Source organism: Lipotes vexillifer, unplaced genomic scaffold, assembly GCF_000442215.2.
Source record: "Lipotes vexillifer unplaced genomic scaffold, Lipotes_vexillifer_v1.1 scaffold263, whole genome shotgun sequence".
NCBI lineage: Eukaryota > Metazoa > Chordata > Mammalia > Artiodactyla > Lipotidae > Lipotes > Lipotes vexillifer.
The window spans coordinates 796,967-812,148 of record NW_006796752.1 but is presented as its reverse complement, the minus strand read 5'-3'; the positions used below and the strand labels follow the sequence as shown (position 1 = coordinate 812,148).

At 39.5% G+C, this 15,182-nt stretch overlaps 1 pseudogene; it reads right to left on the bottom strand.

Annotated features, from left to right (window-relative positions):
• Positions 1–390: 390 nt before the first annotated feature.
• Positions 391–1,649, bottom strand: LOC103076414 (actin-related protein 10 pseudogene; annotated as a pseudogene).
• Positions 1,650–15,182: the final 13,533 nt, after the last annotated feature.

Here is a 15,182-nt window from a genome sequence, read left to right as displayed (position 1 = left end):
TAACTGGAAATGGTTACATTATTCTTTAAATAAAATAATTGTTGAACACCATGAAATTAATGAAGTCTCCAGTGCCCAGGACAGATTATGTGAATTGTGGAGGGACAATGTTTTTATTCTTTTTGAAAAATGAACTATGTTACAAACTTCCAAAATTAACTGCTTTACTATATTTTATTGATATGAATACAACTAATTTCAATACGCATCAGCTACCATTCTACCATTACACCAAAGGCAAAATGGTTAAATACTAATGTGAGGTATAGTTACAGAAACGCTTTCACTTCTACTAAAGTTGTCTCTAACACCATCGTATATACTTTGTACAGTTTGCTTGTAATTGATGAGATGTTTGAAATGAAGCAAAGTTGAATTTTAATCAAACTTTCATTTCTCAGTGGAAAATGCTCTCTTCATCAGAGGTGGTTGACCCTTCCCGACATCAAACATCATTTCCAAAGGTGGGTTATTAAGAGAACATCGATCAGGTATATGGCCTGTCTGGTTATAATACTCCTTTGAGAGTGAACGGCTCCCAAGTATGTCTTGCAGTGCTCCAAAAATAGCTCCTCCCAACCAGGCTACACAATTAGCCTTTGCAGGTGGAGTATGAATTCAGAATGTCTGGGTGCTAAGTGTTTTTTATATTTTGGTTTTTCTACCAAATACCTTATTTCTGCAAGTAGTCTGTGAAGGAATCCTGGCAACATAGACGTGCCACCTATGACTACCAAATTCTCTGCTAGTTGCTTCCTAGTGTCTATTGGGCACTGCATAAGGGAATCCACTATTAAAGTGGCAACTGATTTCTCTTCATTATCTTGCTCTAAAAGGATTTCCACAACCGAATCTCTGATTGATCCAAGGACCTGTAAAATCTGCTCTCCATCTAATGGGTAGTCAACATTTGGGGGTGGTGAGGGATGCTCAGTATTTCCATCAATATTAAATTTTACTGCTTGGATTTTTAGTCCACGCTTCAGATCACAAATAAAGCAAGTGTGCACTTTAATGTCCTCCAAGATACCTTCTTGAATTGAACCCATCACAGAGGGAAGGCTCTGTTCTTTAGCAGCACCTGTGCCAACAGTACATTGTTCTAATAGTTGAGTTTCCAACTCCTTGTGAAGAGCTTTTCCTCCTAGGGGGAGTGTTCCCCAACAATTTAGTACTGGGATTCCTTCATATATAGGTAACACCAAGCTTTCCCTATATCCACAATCCAGGACCATGGCAGAGTTTATCCCAAGTTTAAGAAGAGCCATTAGATGACTTGGAGCAAGCAAGACAGATGGAACCTCAAAATACTTGAAAAGAACACGAGTGAGTGTCTCTCTGAAGTGGGAAGGACATAATACCGACTCAATAACCACAACTCTGCAGTCTCTGGGATTCACCAATAGATGCCTGAAATACAGTATGTGGATGAATTCCTTTAGGTAGGAATATAATTCTTCTGTATTGATATTATATTGTACAACTTTGATAGGCTTAGGCATGCCAGCTTTTTTTTTTTTTATCACACTAGGAATTATGCATCTTGGACCAGTTTCTCCAACAAATCCACACTTGGTAAAAGCCTCTCCCAGGTCTATCATGACCGCTGTTTTCTCTCTGCCACTCCCCAGGCCCTCATACAGAGGCATGGTAGTAAACAAGCCAGTAAGGAGAAAGGCGCTGACAGACCTCGGCTGCCGACAGCCCTCAGCTCTTGGGGGGCCCATCATTCCTTTTTTATGGCCAAATAATATTCCATTATTTGTATATGCCACATTTTGTTTATCTATTCATCTGTTGATGGATACTTGGATTTTTCCCACCTTTTGTCTATTGTGAATAATGCTGTTATGAACTTTTGCATACAAGTATTTGTTTGAATCGCTGTTTTCAGTTCTTTTGGATATATATCCAGGATGTGAACTGCTGGGTCATATAGCAATTCTATGTTTAACATTTTGAGAAACCACCAAACTGCTGTTACTCTGTATGCCTTATAAATGCCACTAGCATCTGAAAGCAGAAGCTCTATGCTTTCTTTGTGTGACTGGCAGGTTCATACCGTCCATCTTCCTTTTTAACAGAGGAAATCAGAACAGTCTCCTCAGTCTCTTTATTGAAATGTTCGATGAGTAGATCACAATTCTGTTACTACAGCATTGTCTTGCTGTACTGTAGGCCTAAATACAGGTTCTATCATGAATGAACCTTTGAACTTAAACAAATCTTAGAGGCTACTGACCATTTATTTATTTGACTAAATTATTTTGTCTGATGACAAAGAGATGCTGCATTTTATTTCTGGTATTGTAAGAAAGGTTTCATTTTGGTGAAGCATAAATATTTGAATACTAGCCTTGGTACTCAGTCGTCATGGAATATGTCTCAGTGTGCCAACACAGACCAGTATGAAGTTGATTCTTAAAGGAATTTCTTTATTTGCACCTGAGGATATTTTTAAAATTTTTCTCTTCTTGACTGGCCAGAAATTTTGACATAAAAAAATCCATTTTTAAATCAACCAACCTTTGAGAGTGAATTGTTAATGTGGACTTGAAGCATTAAGAAAGTTTAAGTTGCAGAGAAATCTAGATCTACAACCTTACTGAAGTAAAACTGTTCCTTCATCTTACTAAAATCTAAGATGATTTCTAAAAAAAGTTGTACAGCTTTCAACAGTAACCTGATTTACTCTGGTCAACATATCAAATGCTGGGACTACTGGGACTAAAGACCAAGTGAGAAAATGATGTCCTACTAAAAGACTGAACATTAAGTGCCCCTTGGGACATTGAGAATAATTCTGGTTCAATTCCATTAATGTAAAGCCCAGGAAACCCAACAGAACAGAAGAAACAGAGGAAGAAAGTAGATGTAGTCCAATTCAGAATGATACAATATCTTTTTTTACTTGTGTAATAAAGAGAACACCCAATATGGCTTCAGAAGACCTATCTGAGCTTGAATTCCGTCTCCATCACATACTACTTGTGAGACTTTAGCAAGTAACTTTACTTTTCTGAGCCTCGGTTTCCTCTTTTGTAAAATAAGGATTAAGAAAATCTCTAACAGAATTATTGAGAAGATCAAAGTGCTTTCCATACTGGAAAGCTCTATACCAATGGTTCTCAAGTGAAGATAATTTTGCCCCCACAAGACAACTGGCAATGTCTGGAGACATTTTTAATTGTTACAATTGGGAGAGGGTGAACTACTGACATCTATTGGGTAGAGAACAGGGATGCTGCTGAACATTCCATAATGCACAGATCCGCCCATCACAAAAAAGTATGACCCATTCTAAAAAGTCAATAGTTCTGAGGCTGAGAAACCTTGCTCTATATTATTACTTACTTTTATGCAGTGAGCTGCCAGTGTTTTGACTTCTTTGCTGTATTTTTGTCAGCAGTTCAGGGTCTTACTAAGAGGTTTCTTCTTCAATCAAACCCCAAGTAATGTAATCACAATAACTGCAACTTTAAGTACATGGTTTTATCTAGTTTATCACTATTCTCTAACCAACATGCACCAATCACATGTCTATAGAGAAAGACTAATAACCTATGACTTGGAAATGCTAAACCCTAGACACCTGACTTCTTTAACTGTATTATTTAAGAGCTTTACATAGATGATGAACTCTACATGAAATAACGAAGAGTTGTACATACCAACAGGAGCCTGGTATTCAAGCAATAACTGGCAAAATAACTCTGTTGGATTAGGTTGAATACCCGTGCAGCTGCTCTGTGAGCAGTCATTAACAAGGTCAGAGAATACCTTAGAAACCCACAAAAGCAAAAAAGCTATTTGACTAAGTTTTTTGACTTATTAATATAGTTGTCTCAGTTTCTCCCTCTGAAAAATGAGACTTGGAAAGGGGAGTCACAATCATGAATGAGGATGGAAACTCTCTGATACCAGCTCTCATCAATGTTGTGGCTACTGAGGGGACAGGACAGCATGTCATCCTTTCCTATCCAGGTGAAGAACCATGAAAAAATAAAAGTACATGCTTTTTTTCATATGCTCTGGATGTATGGTGTCTTTGCACAGGTTTATACATGAAACCGAAAATATACCGTCTCCAGATTACCACTGAAAAGTCCAGTTAGTTTAGTCAGTTAATTCAATGGTTTGAAAAAAAAAAAAAATCAAACCTATTCACACAAGATGTTTGACTCAGACTGTGTCTGAACATATAAACTGATCTGACTGGCTAAGTCAGTCAATGGTTAATGAAGCTGGTGAATAGAGATCATTTGAAGCATCATTTGATGATGCTCTTTTAGTCTCACAGAGATGTAACTTTAACCTGACTCTAAGTGAATCACAAAATTTGTATCTCTCAAAAATTATACAGGCAATTATGAATACCCCAATTAATAAAAAGAGAAATGCCTTTATTTGCTCAGTGGACAGGGATATGAAAAAAGGAAAAGTGCACTTGCTATTCAATAGACATATGATTAGATGATTCAGTCAGAAGTCCTATTCAAAGAGAAAGCTATTTATCCCAACGAAATCACCCTTTGTGTTTGGTTGATGCAGAAGGTACCTTAATTTCTCTGACATATAGAGGAGGTAGGTCTTGATGTCCAAATATGCTAACAGAATGCAGGCATTTTTATACATGGTTGTCAGGTAAGGACTCGGAGCACATTTTTAAAGACTCTTGGTAGGCCACTGAACTTGGATCATTCTTAGCTAAGGTATCAAAAACACTTCAAATACTTTAAAATAAAACTAATCCATGCACTGGTGTGTTGAAAACTTTTCCTATCCCCAGGGCACTAAAATAATACCCTTCTGAACAGTAGGTGAAGTATTTTTAGGCGATAGCTCCCTAGTTATAACAAGGCAAGTCAATTTTTAGGAATTAGGGAGCTAATCACAGTGTCTCAAGATGTGCGTTGCTGGGGAGTGAAAAATAAGACCACAAACTGACATGACTGCAATGTGCTATGCTCCCTCGAAGGAGATGTAAACAGGAGGGAGACTTGGCGTCCTGATCCCGCCACGGCTGGATCCATCATAAAGGTCAAGATAATAGGCCACATACAGCAAAATCAACACCACTCGCTCTCCCCTAGCCTAGCAGATAAGCGTAGAAACTCAGCTTCCTGCAGGGATAAGTGGTGGCTAGCCCAGGTGGAGGAGGAGAAGGTCTGAAAATATGCATGTAAGAACACAAGGCACTGTAACGATGCCATCAAATTTAGCATTAAATATATTTTACAATCAATTGAGATACCATAGATTGCCCCCAAACATGCATGAGATACTTCCAGGGTTTTACCAGACTGAATACTCTTTCATGTTTATGCCTCTCTAGTGTTTTTGGACTTTAAAAGCTCTCAACACTACAAATGTACTTGTGTTAACAAATGAAACTGCAATAAATGCAATTTCTGGTTTAATGCCATCATTAAAGTATGACTATCTGAGATTTCAATTTCCCTGAGATGTCCAAATTAGTTTTACAACCCAAAGCTAAGGTAGGCATTGACTAAAATAAAGGGTGTCAGAAAATTCACATAAAAGTAAAATAACTGAGTGACTAAAAGTTGCCAAATAGATTAAGAGTTTCATATCTAATAGGAACTTATTACAGACATGATCAAAAGCATGTATTTATTATTTTTTTGAATTTTATTTATTTTTATACAACATGTTCTTATTAGTTATCTATTTTATACATATTAGTGTATACATGTCAATCCCAATCTCCCAATTCATCACACCACCACCCCCCACACCACTTTCTCCCCTTGGTGTCCATACGTTTGTTCTCTACATCTGTGTCTCTATTTCTTCCTTGCAAACAGGTTCATCTGTACCATTTTTCTAGATTCCACATATATGCGTTAATATACGATATTTGTTTTTCTCTTTCTGACTTACTTCACTCTGTATGACAGTTTCTAGATCCATCCACATCTCTACAAATGACTCAGTTTTGTTCCTTTTTATGGGTGAGTAATATTCCATTGTATATATGTACCACTTCTTCTTTATCCATTCGTCTGTCGATGGGTATTTAGGTTGCTTCCATGACCTGGCTATTGTAAACAGTGCTGCAATGAACATTGGGTTCATGTGTCTTTTTGAATTATGGTTTTCTCTGGGTATATGCCCAGTAGTGGGATTGCTGGGTCATATTGTAATTCTAATTTTAGTTTTTTAAGGAACCTCTGTACTGTTCTCCATAGTGGCTGTATCAATCTACATTCCCACCAACAGTGCAAGAGGGATCCCTTTTCTCCATGCCCTCTCCAGCATTTGTTGTTTGTAGATTTTCTGATAATGCCCATTCTAACTGGTGTGAGGTGATACCTCATTGTAGTTTTGATTTGCATTTCTCTAATAATTAGTGATGGTGAGCAGCTTTTCATGTGCTTCTTGGCCATCTGTATGTCTTCTTTGGAGAGATGTATATTAAGGCCTTCTGCCCAATTTTTGATTGAGGTGTTTGTTTTTTTTAATATTGAGCTGCATGAGCTGTTTATATATTTTGGAGATTAATCCTTTGAGTCGTTTGCAAATATTTTCTCCTATTCTAAGGGTTGCCTTTTCATCTTGTTTGTAGTTTCTTTTGCTTTGCAAAAGATTTTAAGTTTCATTAGGTCCCATTTGTTTATATTTGTTTCTATTTCCATTACTCTAGGAGGTGGATCAAAAAAGATCTTGCTGTGATTTATGTCAAAGAGTGTTCTTCCTATGTTTTCCTCTAAGAGTTTTACAGTGTCTGCTCTTACATTTAGGTCTCTAATCCATTTTGAGTTTATTTTTGCATATGGTGTTAGGAAGTGTTCTAATTTCATTCTTTTACATTTAGCTGTCCAGCTTTCCCAGCACGACTTATTGAAGAGACTGTCTTTTCTCCATTGTATATTCTTGCCTCCTTTGTCATAGATTAGTTGACCATAGGCGCATGGGTTTATCCCTGGGCTTTCTATGTTCCACTGATCTATATTTCTGTTTTTGTGACAGTACCATACTGTCTTGATTACTGTAGCTTTGTAATATAGTCTGAAGTCAGGGAGTCTGATTCGTCCAGCTCCACTTCTTTTCCCTCAAGACTGCTTTGGCTATTTGGGGCCGTTTGTGCCTCTCTACAAATTTTAAGATTTTTTGTTCTAGTTCTGTAAAAAATGTCACTGGTAATTTGATAGGGCTTGTGTTGAATCTGTTGATTGCTATGGGTAGTATACTAATTTTCACAATATTGATTCTTCCAATCCAAGAACATGATATATCTCTCCATCTGTTTGTGTCATCTTTGATTTCTTTCAACAGTGTCTTATAGTTTTCTGAGTACAGATTTTTACCTCTTTAGGTAGGTTTATTCCTAGGTATTTTATTCTTTTTGTTGCAATGGTGAATGCAATTGTTTCCTTAATTTCTCTATCTGATATTTTATTGTTAGTGTATAAGAATGCAAGAGATTTCTGTGCATTAGTTTTGTATCCTGCAACCTTACCAAATTCATTGATTAGCTCTAGTAGTTTTCTGGCATCATCTTTAGGATTCTCTATGTATAGTATCATGTCATCTGCAAACAGTGACAGTTTTACTTCTTTTCCAATTTGTATTCCTTTTATTTCTTTTTCTTCCCTGATTGCCGTGGCTAGGATTTCCAAATCTATGTTGACTAACAGTGGTGAGAGTGAACATCCTTGTCTTTTTCCTGATCTTAGAGGAAATGCTTTCAGTTTTTCACCATTGAGAATGATGTTTGCTGTGGGTTTGGCATATATGGCCTTCATTATATTGAGGTAGATTCCCTCTATGCCCACTTTCTGGAGAGTTTTTATCATAAATGGGTGTTGAATTATGTCAAAAGGCTTTTCTGCATCTATTGAGATGATCATATGGTTTTTCTCCTTCAATTTATTAATATGGTGTATCACATTGATTTGCATATATCGAAGAATCCTTGCATCCCTGGGATAAATCCCACTTGATCATGGTGTATGATCCTTTTAATGTGTTGTTGGATTCTGCTTGCTAGTATTTTGTTGAGGATTTTTGCATCTATATTCATCAGTGATATTGGTCTGTAATTTTCTTTTCTTGTAGTATCTTTGTCTGGTTTTGGTATCAGGGTGATGGTGGCTTCGTAGAATGAGTTTGGGAGTGTTCTTTCTGCTGCAATTTTTGGAAGAGTTTGAGAAGGATGGGTGTTAGCTCTTCTCTAAATGTTTGACAGAATTCACCTGTGAAGCCAGCCGGTCCTGGACTTTTGTTTGTTGGAAGATTTTTTTGTTTTTTTTTTTTTTTTTGTGGTACGTGGGGCTCTCACTGTTGTGGCCTTTCCCATCGCGGAGCACAGGCTCTGGACGCGCAGGCTCAGTGGCCATGGCTCACGGGCCTAGCCGCTCCGCGTCATGTGGGATCTTCCCGGACCGGGGCACGAACCCGCGTCCCCTGCATCTGCAGGCGGACTCTCAACCACTGCGCCACCAGGGAAGCCCTGGAAGATTTTTAATCACAGTTTCAATTTTAGTACTTGTGATTGGTCTGTTCATGCTTTTTATTTCTTTCTGGTTCAGTCTTGGAGGGTTATACTTTGCTAAGAATTTGTCCATTTCTTCCAGGTTGTCCATTTTATTGGCATAGAGTTGCTTGCAGTAGTCTCTTTGTATTTCTGTGGTGTCCACTGAAACTTCTCCTTTTTCATTTCTAATTTTATTTTTATTTATTTATTTATTTTTTTTTTGCGGTACATGGGCCTCTCACTGTTGTGGCCTCTCCCGTTGCAGAGCACAGGCTCCGGACGCACAGGCTCAGCAGCCATGGCTCACGGGCCCAGCCGCTCCACAGCATGTGGGATCCTCCCGGACCGGGGCACGAACCCGTGTCCCCTGCATCGGCAGGCGGACTCTCAACCACTGCGCCACCAGGGAAGCCCCTCTAATTTTATTGATTTGAGTCTTCTCCCTTTTTTTCTGGATGAGTCTGGCTAAAGGTTTATCAATTTTGTTTATCTTCTCAAAGAACCATCTTTTAGTTTTATTGATCTTTGCTACTGTTTTCTTTGTTTCTGTTTCATTAATTTCTGCTCTGATCTTTATGATTTCTTTCCTTCTACTAACTTTGGGGTTTTGTTTGTTCCTCTTTCTGTAGTTCCTTTAGGTGTAAGGTTAGATGGCTTATTTGAGACTTTTCTTGTTTCTTGAGGTAGGCTTGTATTGCTATAAACTTCCCTCTTAGAACTGCTTTTGCTGCATCCATAGGTATTGGATTGTCATGTTTTCATTGTCATTTGTCTCTAGGAATTTTTTGATTTTCTCTTTGACTTCTTCAGTGATCTCTTGGTTATTTAGGAATGTGTTGTTTAGCCTCCACGTGTTTGTGTTTTTTACGGTTTTTTCCCCTGTATTTTATTTCTAATCTCATAGTGTTGCTGTTGGAAGAGATGCTTGACATGATTTCAATTTCTTGATTTGTGACCCTGGAGAATGTTCCATGTGCACTTGAGAAGAAAGTGTAATCTGCTGTTTTTGGATGGAATGCCCTATAAATATCAATTAAATCTATCTGGTCTATTGTATCATTTAAAGCTTGTGTTTCCTTATAATTTTTTCTGTGTAGATGATCTGTCCTTTGGTGTGAGGTGTTAAAATCCCCCACTATTATTGTGTTACTGTCAATTTCCTCTTTTATAGGTCTTAGCAGTTGCCTTATGTATTGAGGTGATCCTATGTTGGGTGCATATATATTTATAATTGTTATATCTTCTTCTTGGATTGATCTCTTGAGCATTATGTAGTGTCCTTCCTTGTCTCTTGTAACATTCTTTATTTTAAAGTCTATTTTATCTGATATGAGTATTGCTACTCCAGCTTTTTTCTGATTTATATTTGCATGGAATATCTTTTTCCATCCTCTCAATTTCAGTCTGTATGTGTCCCTAGATCTGAAATGGGTCTCCTGTAAGCAGCATGTATATGGGTCTTGTTTTCGTATCCATTCAGCAAGCCTGTGTCTTTTGGTTGGAGCATTTAATCCATTCACATTTAAGGTAATTATCAATATGTATGTTCCTTTTACCATTTTGTTAATTGTTTTGCATTTGTTTTTGTAGGTCCTTTTCTTCTCTTGTGCTTCCCACTTAGAGACGTTCCTTTAGCATTTGTTGTAGAGCTGGTTTGGTGGTGTTGAATTCTCTTAGCTTTTGCTTGTCTGTAAAGCTTTTGATTGCTCTGTTGAATCTGAATGAGATCCTTGCCGGGTAGAGTAATCTTGGTTGTAGGTTCTTCCCTTTCATCACTTTAAATATGTCCTGCCACTCCCTTCTGGCTTGCGGAGTTTCTGCTGAGACATCAGCTGTTTACCTTATGGGAGTTCCCTTGTATGTTACTTGTCATTTTTCCCTTGTTGCTTTTAATAATTTTTCTTTGTCTTTAATTTTTGTCAATTTGATTACTATGTGTCTCAGAGTGTTTCTCCTTGGGTTTATCCTGCCTGGGACGCTCTGCACTTACTGGACTTGGGTGGCTATTTCCTTTCCCATGTTTGGGAAATTTTCGACTATAATCTCTTCAAATATTTTCTTGGGTCCTTTCTCTCTCTCTTCTCCTTCTGGGACCCCTATAACGCCAATGTGTATATGTTTAATGTGGTCCCAGAGGTCTCTTAGGCTATTTTCATTTCTTTTCATTCTTTTTTCTTTATTCTGTTCCACGGCAGTAAATTCCACTATTCTGTCTTCCAGGTGTCTTATCCATTCTTTTGCCTCAGTTATTCTGCTATTGATTCCTTCTAGTGTATTTTTCATTTCCGTTATTTTATTGTTCATCTCTGTTTGTTTGTTCTGTAATTCTTCTAGGTCTTTGTTAATCATTTCTTGCATATTCTCGATCTTTGTATCTATTCTTTTTCCGAGGTCCTGGATCATCTTCAGTATCATTACTCTGAATTCTTTTTCTGGAAGGTTGCCTATCTCCACTGCATTTAGTTGATTTTCTGGGTTTTTATCTTGTTCCTTCATCTGGTATATAGTCCTCTGTCTTTTCATTTTGTCTATCTTTCTGTGAATGTGGTCTCTGTTCCACAGGCTGCAGGATTGTAGTTCTTGCTTCTGCTGTCTGCCCTCTGATGGATGAGGCTATCTAAGAGGCTTGTGCAAGCTTCCTGATGGGAGGGACTGGTGGTGGGTACAGCTGGGTGTTGCTTTGGTGGGCAGAGCTCAGTAAAACTTTACTCTGCTTGTCTGCTGATCGGTGAGCTGAGTTTCCTCCCTGTTGGTTGTTTGGCCTGAGGCAACCCAGCACTGGAGCCCACAGGCTCCTTGGTGGGGCTAATGGTGGACTCTAGGAGGGCTCACACCAAGGAGTACTTCCCAGAACTTCTGCTGCCAGTGTCTTTGTCCCCGCAGTGAGCCACAGCCACCACCTCCCTCTGCAGGAGACCCTCCAAAACAAGCAGGTAGGTCTGGTTCAGTCTCCCCTGGGGTCACTGTTCCTTCCCCTGGGTCCCAATGCGCACGCTACTTTGCGTGTACCCTCCAAGAGTGGAGTCTCTTTTCCCCCCAGTCCTGTCAAAGTCCTGCAGTCAAATCCCACTAGCCTTCAAAGTCTGATTCTCTGGGAATTCCTCCTCCCATTGTCGGACCCCCAGGTTGGGAAGCCTGACGTGGGGCTCAGAACCTTCAATCCAGTGGGTGGACTTCTGTGGTATAAGTGTTCTCCAGTTTGTGAGTCACCCATCCAGTGGCTGTGGGATTTGATTTTATTGTGAGTGCGCCCCTCCTACTGTCGCATTGTGGCTTCTCCTTTGTCTTTGGATGTTGGGTATCTTTTTTGGTGAGTTCCAGTGTCTTCCTGTCGATGACTGTTCAGCAGTTAGTTGTGATTCCGGTGCTCTTGCAAGAGGGATTGAGCACATGTCCTTCTACTCCACCATTCAGACATATGCAAGTCAAGGGAGCTCCTGGGCAAGGGTTCCCACCAGGTCATGTAGACTCCTGGACTCTCTGATGTCCTTTTCTTCCTTTGCACTTAGTCTAGTTTCACTTGCTTGTAGGGAGCCGTGTGAAGAGGCCTCACAGCTGCTCCTTCAGACCAGGGTTCCTAGTGGGAAATGGCTATGCAAATGCCTCAGCTGGAGGATGTGTGCAGAAGTGCTGCCCCCGACACCTCAAGATTCATGTATTTATTTTAAAATGTGAAGTTCATGATTAAGATGTAAGGTGAAGACGACCATCAATTTCTGTCACCACACAATGGTTATATGGAGGACCTCATGGGTGTGTGACCAGTTACATAGGACACTGGTTCAGGAAGGCTCCACATCTGGTTTAATGTTATGTTGTTCTTGTCTTGAAATTCTTAATAGTATTTTGTTTTGTTTTGTTTTGTTTTGTGGTACGCGGGCCTCTCACGCTGCGGCCTCTCCCGCCGCGGAGCACAGGCTCCGGACGCGCAGGCCCAGCGGCCACGGCTCATGGGCCCAGCCGCTCCGCGGCACGCGGGACCCTCCCGGACCGGGGCACGAACCCGCGTCCCCTGCATTGGCAGGCGGACTCCCAACCACTGCGCCACCAGGGAAGCCCCTTAATAGTATTTTATAAACAAAGATCCCTGCATTTTCATTTTGTACTGGGACCCACATATTTTGTAGTCAGTCCCGACTGTGTGAACAATTTAAGCCCCACAGATATGTTCCTATCTTCAACTTTCTAGTAAGACTCTTCATAAGGAATATCACCCTTAAAGGATAACCTAAATAGAACAGGAGGTAGAGCCAAGGAGAAGGGAAAGCATTTGGGGGAAGTTGAAAATGTAAAGACAAAAAGTAATTATGGATTTTAAAGAAATGATTGAATCTCTCCACTCCCAGGAAGTTGAGTTAAAATCATAATGCAGAAAAGCAGCTCTCTGATTGCTAACCAGAAGTCACTATGGGAAAAAGGAAATCCAATGTTTGAACCATAGGACATTGAGAAGCAAATTAATTTGAGTTCTTTTCTAAAGTTCATTTAAAAGGACTGACTGGAACTGTTTCAAAAAGAACAGTTAAAGGGCCGCTGACGTATGCTCAGGTTGGTCCTAATTAGCACTTGGAGTAGGTTTGTTATAGAGGAAGTAGAAGCATAAAACTATGCCTAAGTATTAGCAGTGATTAAAAGTATGCCAGTGGGTGGGAGTGGGTAAAATTATTTACTTTATCAAGTGGAAGAGCTAAGCATGGAGGAAAGAGCTTACAAGAGAGAAAAGTGGGCACTTTGGAGGGAAGTGTATGGGGAAAATAACTGAAAACAGTATGAAAAGAGTATTACAGCATAGAAAACGCTCAAAAGAGTCAGTGAGGACTTACTACATGGGCACTAATGAGCACTAATAAGCTCTCCAGGATTTGAGGCCTATGGCTATTAGTGTATTAAAAGTTCTCACACTTGTTCACAATAGGTTATATCCAGTCAATCCTCCCTCTAGGAAGATAAATTGTACGCAGATGCAGAATAATAACTAATGTATGTAGAGTGCATCATAATTTACATACATGATCTTTTATGTAAAAGATTTTTTATGCTTATAACATCCCCATAATGTGTATAGTATAATACCACTTGACAGATGAGATAATGAGGCTTAGAAAAGGAAAGTGAATTCCCTAAGAATACAAGTCAGAAGGCAATAGTCATCTTATTCCAAAACCTGTGCTTTTCCCACCATAAATGTAGTGAATGGCATGTAATATGTTCTAATGTTAAAACAAGGTTAACAATAATGACAATAACCACAGGACCTCTTCTGAGGCCCTTCTTTCTTTCCTTCCTTCCTTCTTCTCACCATCCATCCATCCATCCATCCATCCATCCATCCATCCATCCACTTCTGGGTGAACTGTGGTTTTAAAAAGATGGTCAGTGCACCTCAAGGTTTTTTCTAGATCTGCCATTATTAAACACTGTCTTTTAGGAATGATCCCTGCAATGTGTCTACTCATCAGATTGGTACTTCCAAAACTTATGCTGTCCACAGGATGGCAACTGGGGGTAACTTAGTATGTGACTGAAATGGCTCTCACGTGACTTTCAGTGAGTATGACAGGTATTGCAGTGAGGTTGGAAGGCAGCCGGCACTAAGTAAAAATTGTGAGGTAAACAAAAGTCAGGTTTTGTAGCTATTTGCTTCTGCCCTTGTCCTTTCCTCCTCAGTCTCTATTCCATCTCCCAATCACGCTGATAAAACTTAATTTTTAATTGAGGTGCTAAGAACTTTCAAAGACCTTGCATTTTAACGGGGAATTTTATAAAGAAAAATAAAAGGAGAGCACAAAAGCGGGAAGGAGGGAATGTGAGGAGAGGGGGTGAGTACTTGGAATTTCCCTACTGAGCATTTCTACTCTCCATTCCTAGTCTGGGGTTTCTAAGAACCTAGATTATCAGTCTTCGCATCTCTCCACTTCCAGTTTGTTTATAAGAGAATGACTAAGCAAAGGCTTGCCACCTCTACCTCAGAGCGATTGCTAATACTGCTCTAGATTGGAGTACTGAGGTCAGAAATGTGATACTATGAGTTGCTCTGGCCATGTGCATAGGAAACAATATTCTCCTTTCCTACACTGCATTTTTGTCAAAAATTAAGATGAGAAATTTAGGCAAGAAGCCAAAGAATGCAACTCTCCTCATATCCTACTTTCTCATCAGCCCACTGCATTCTGGTTTCTGTCCCCACCACACCCCTGAAATTGACCTCACCAAGGTCACCAACAATCTTGTTACTGCTGCCACCATTAAGCACTCTTTTGTTCTTGAAATACTTTTGTCCTTTTACTTTCTCCACACGCTATGTTCTTGATATCCACCTACCTATTTGGCTACCCATCTCCTCTTCACACTTGGCCTCCTCTGTCAGTCCCATTAAGGTTGGCATTCCATAGGGATTTATCCTGGCCTTTGATCTCTTCCTCTTCTATACAGTCTCCTCAGGTGTCCTCACATGTTACCAGTTTCAGTTACTCCCTACATGCTAATCCCGAGAATCCCATTTCAGTCTGATTTCTTACCTGAGCTTTAAACTTGCAGCTATACCTGCCAACTGAAAATTAGTACTAGTTTACCTTAAAGATATCTCATTTTAACATGCCTAAACCTGAACTGTCCCCAAACCATTCAATCTTCTTTCCCCCTGACCCAATGAATGGAAATACTACCAAATCAGAAACTTGGG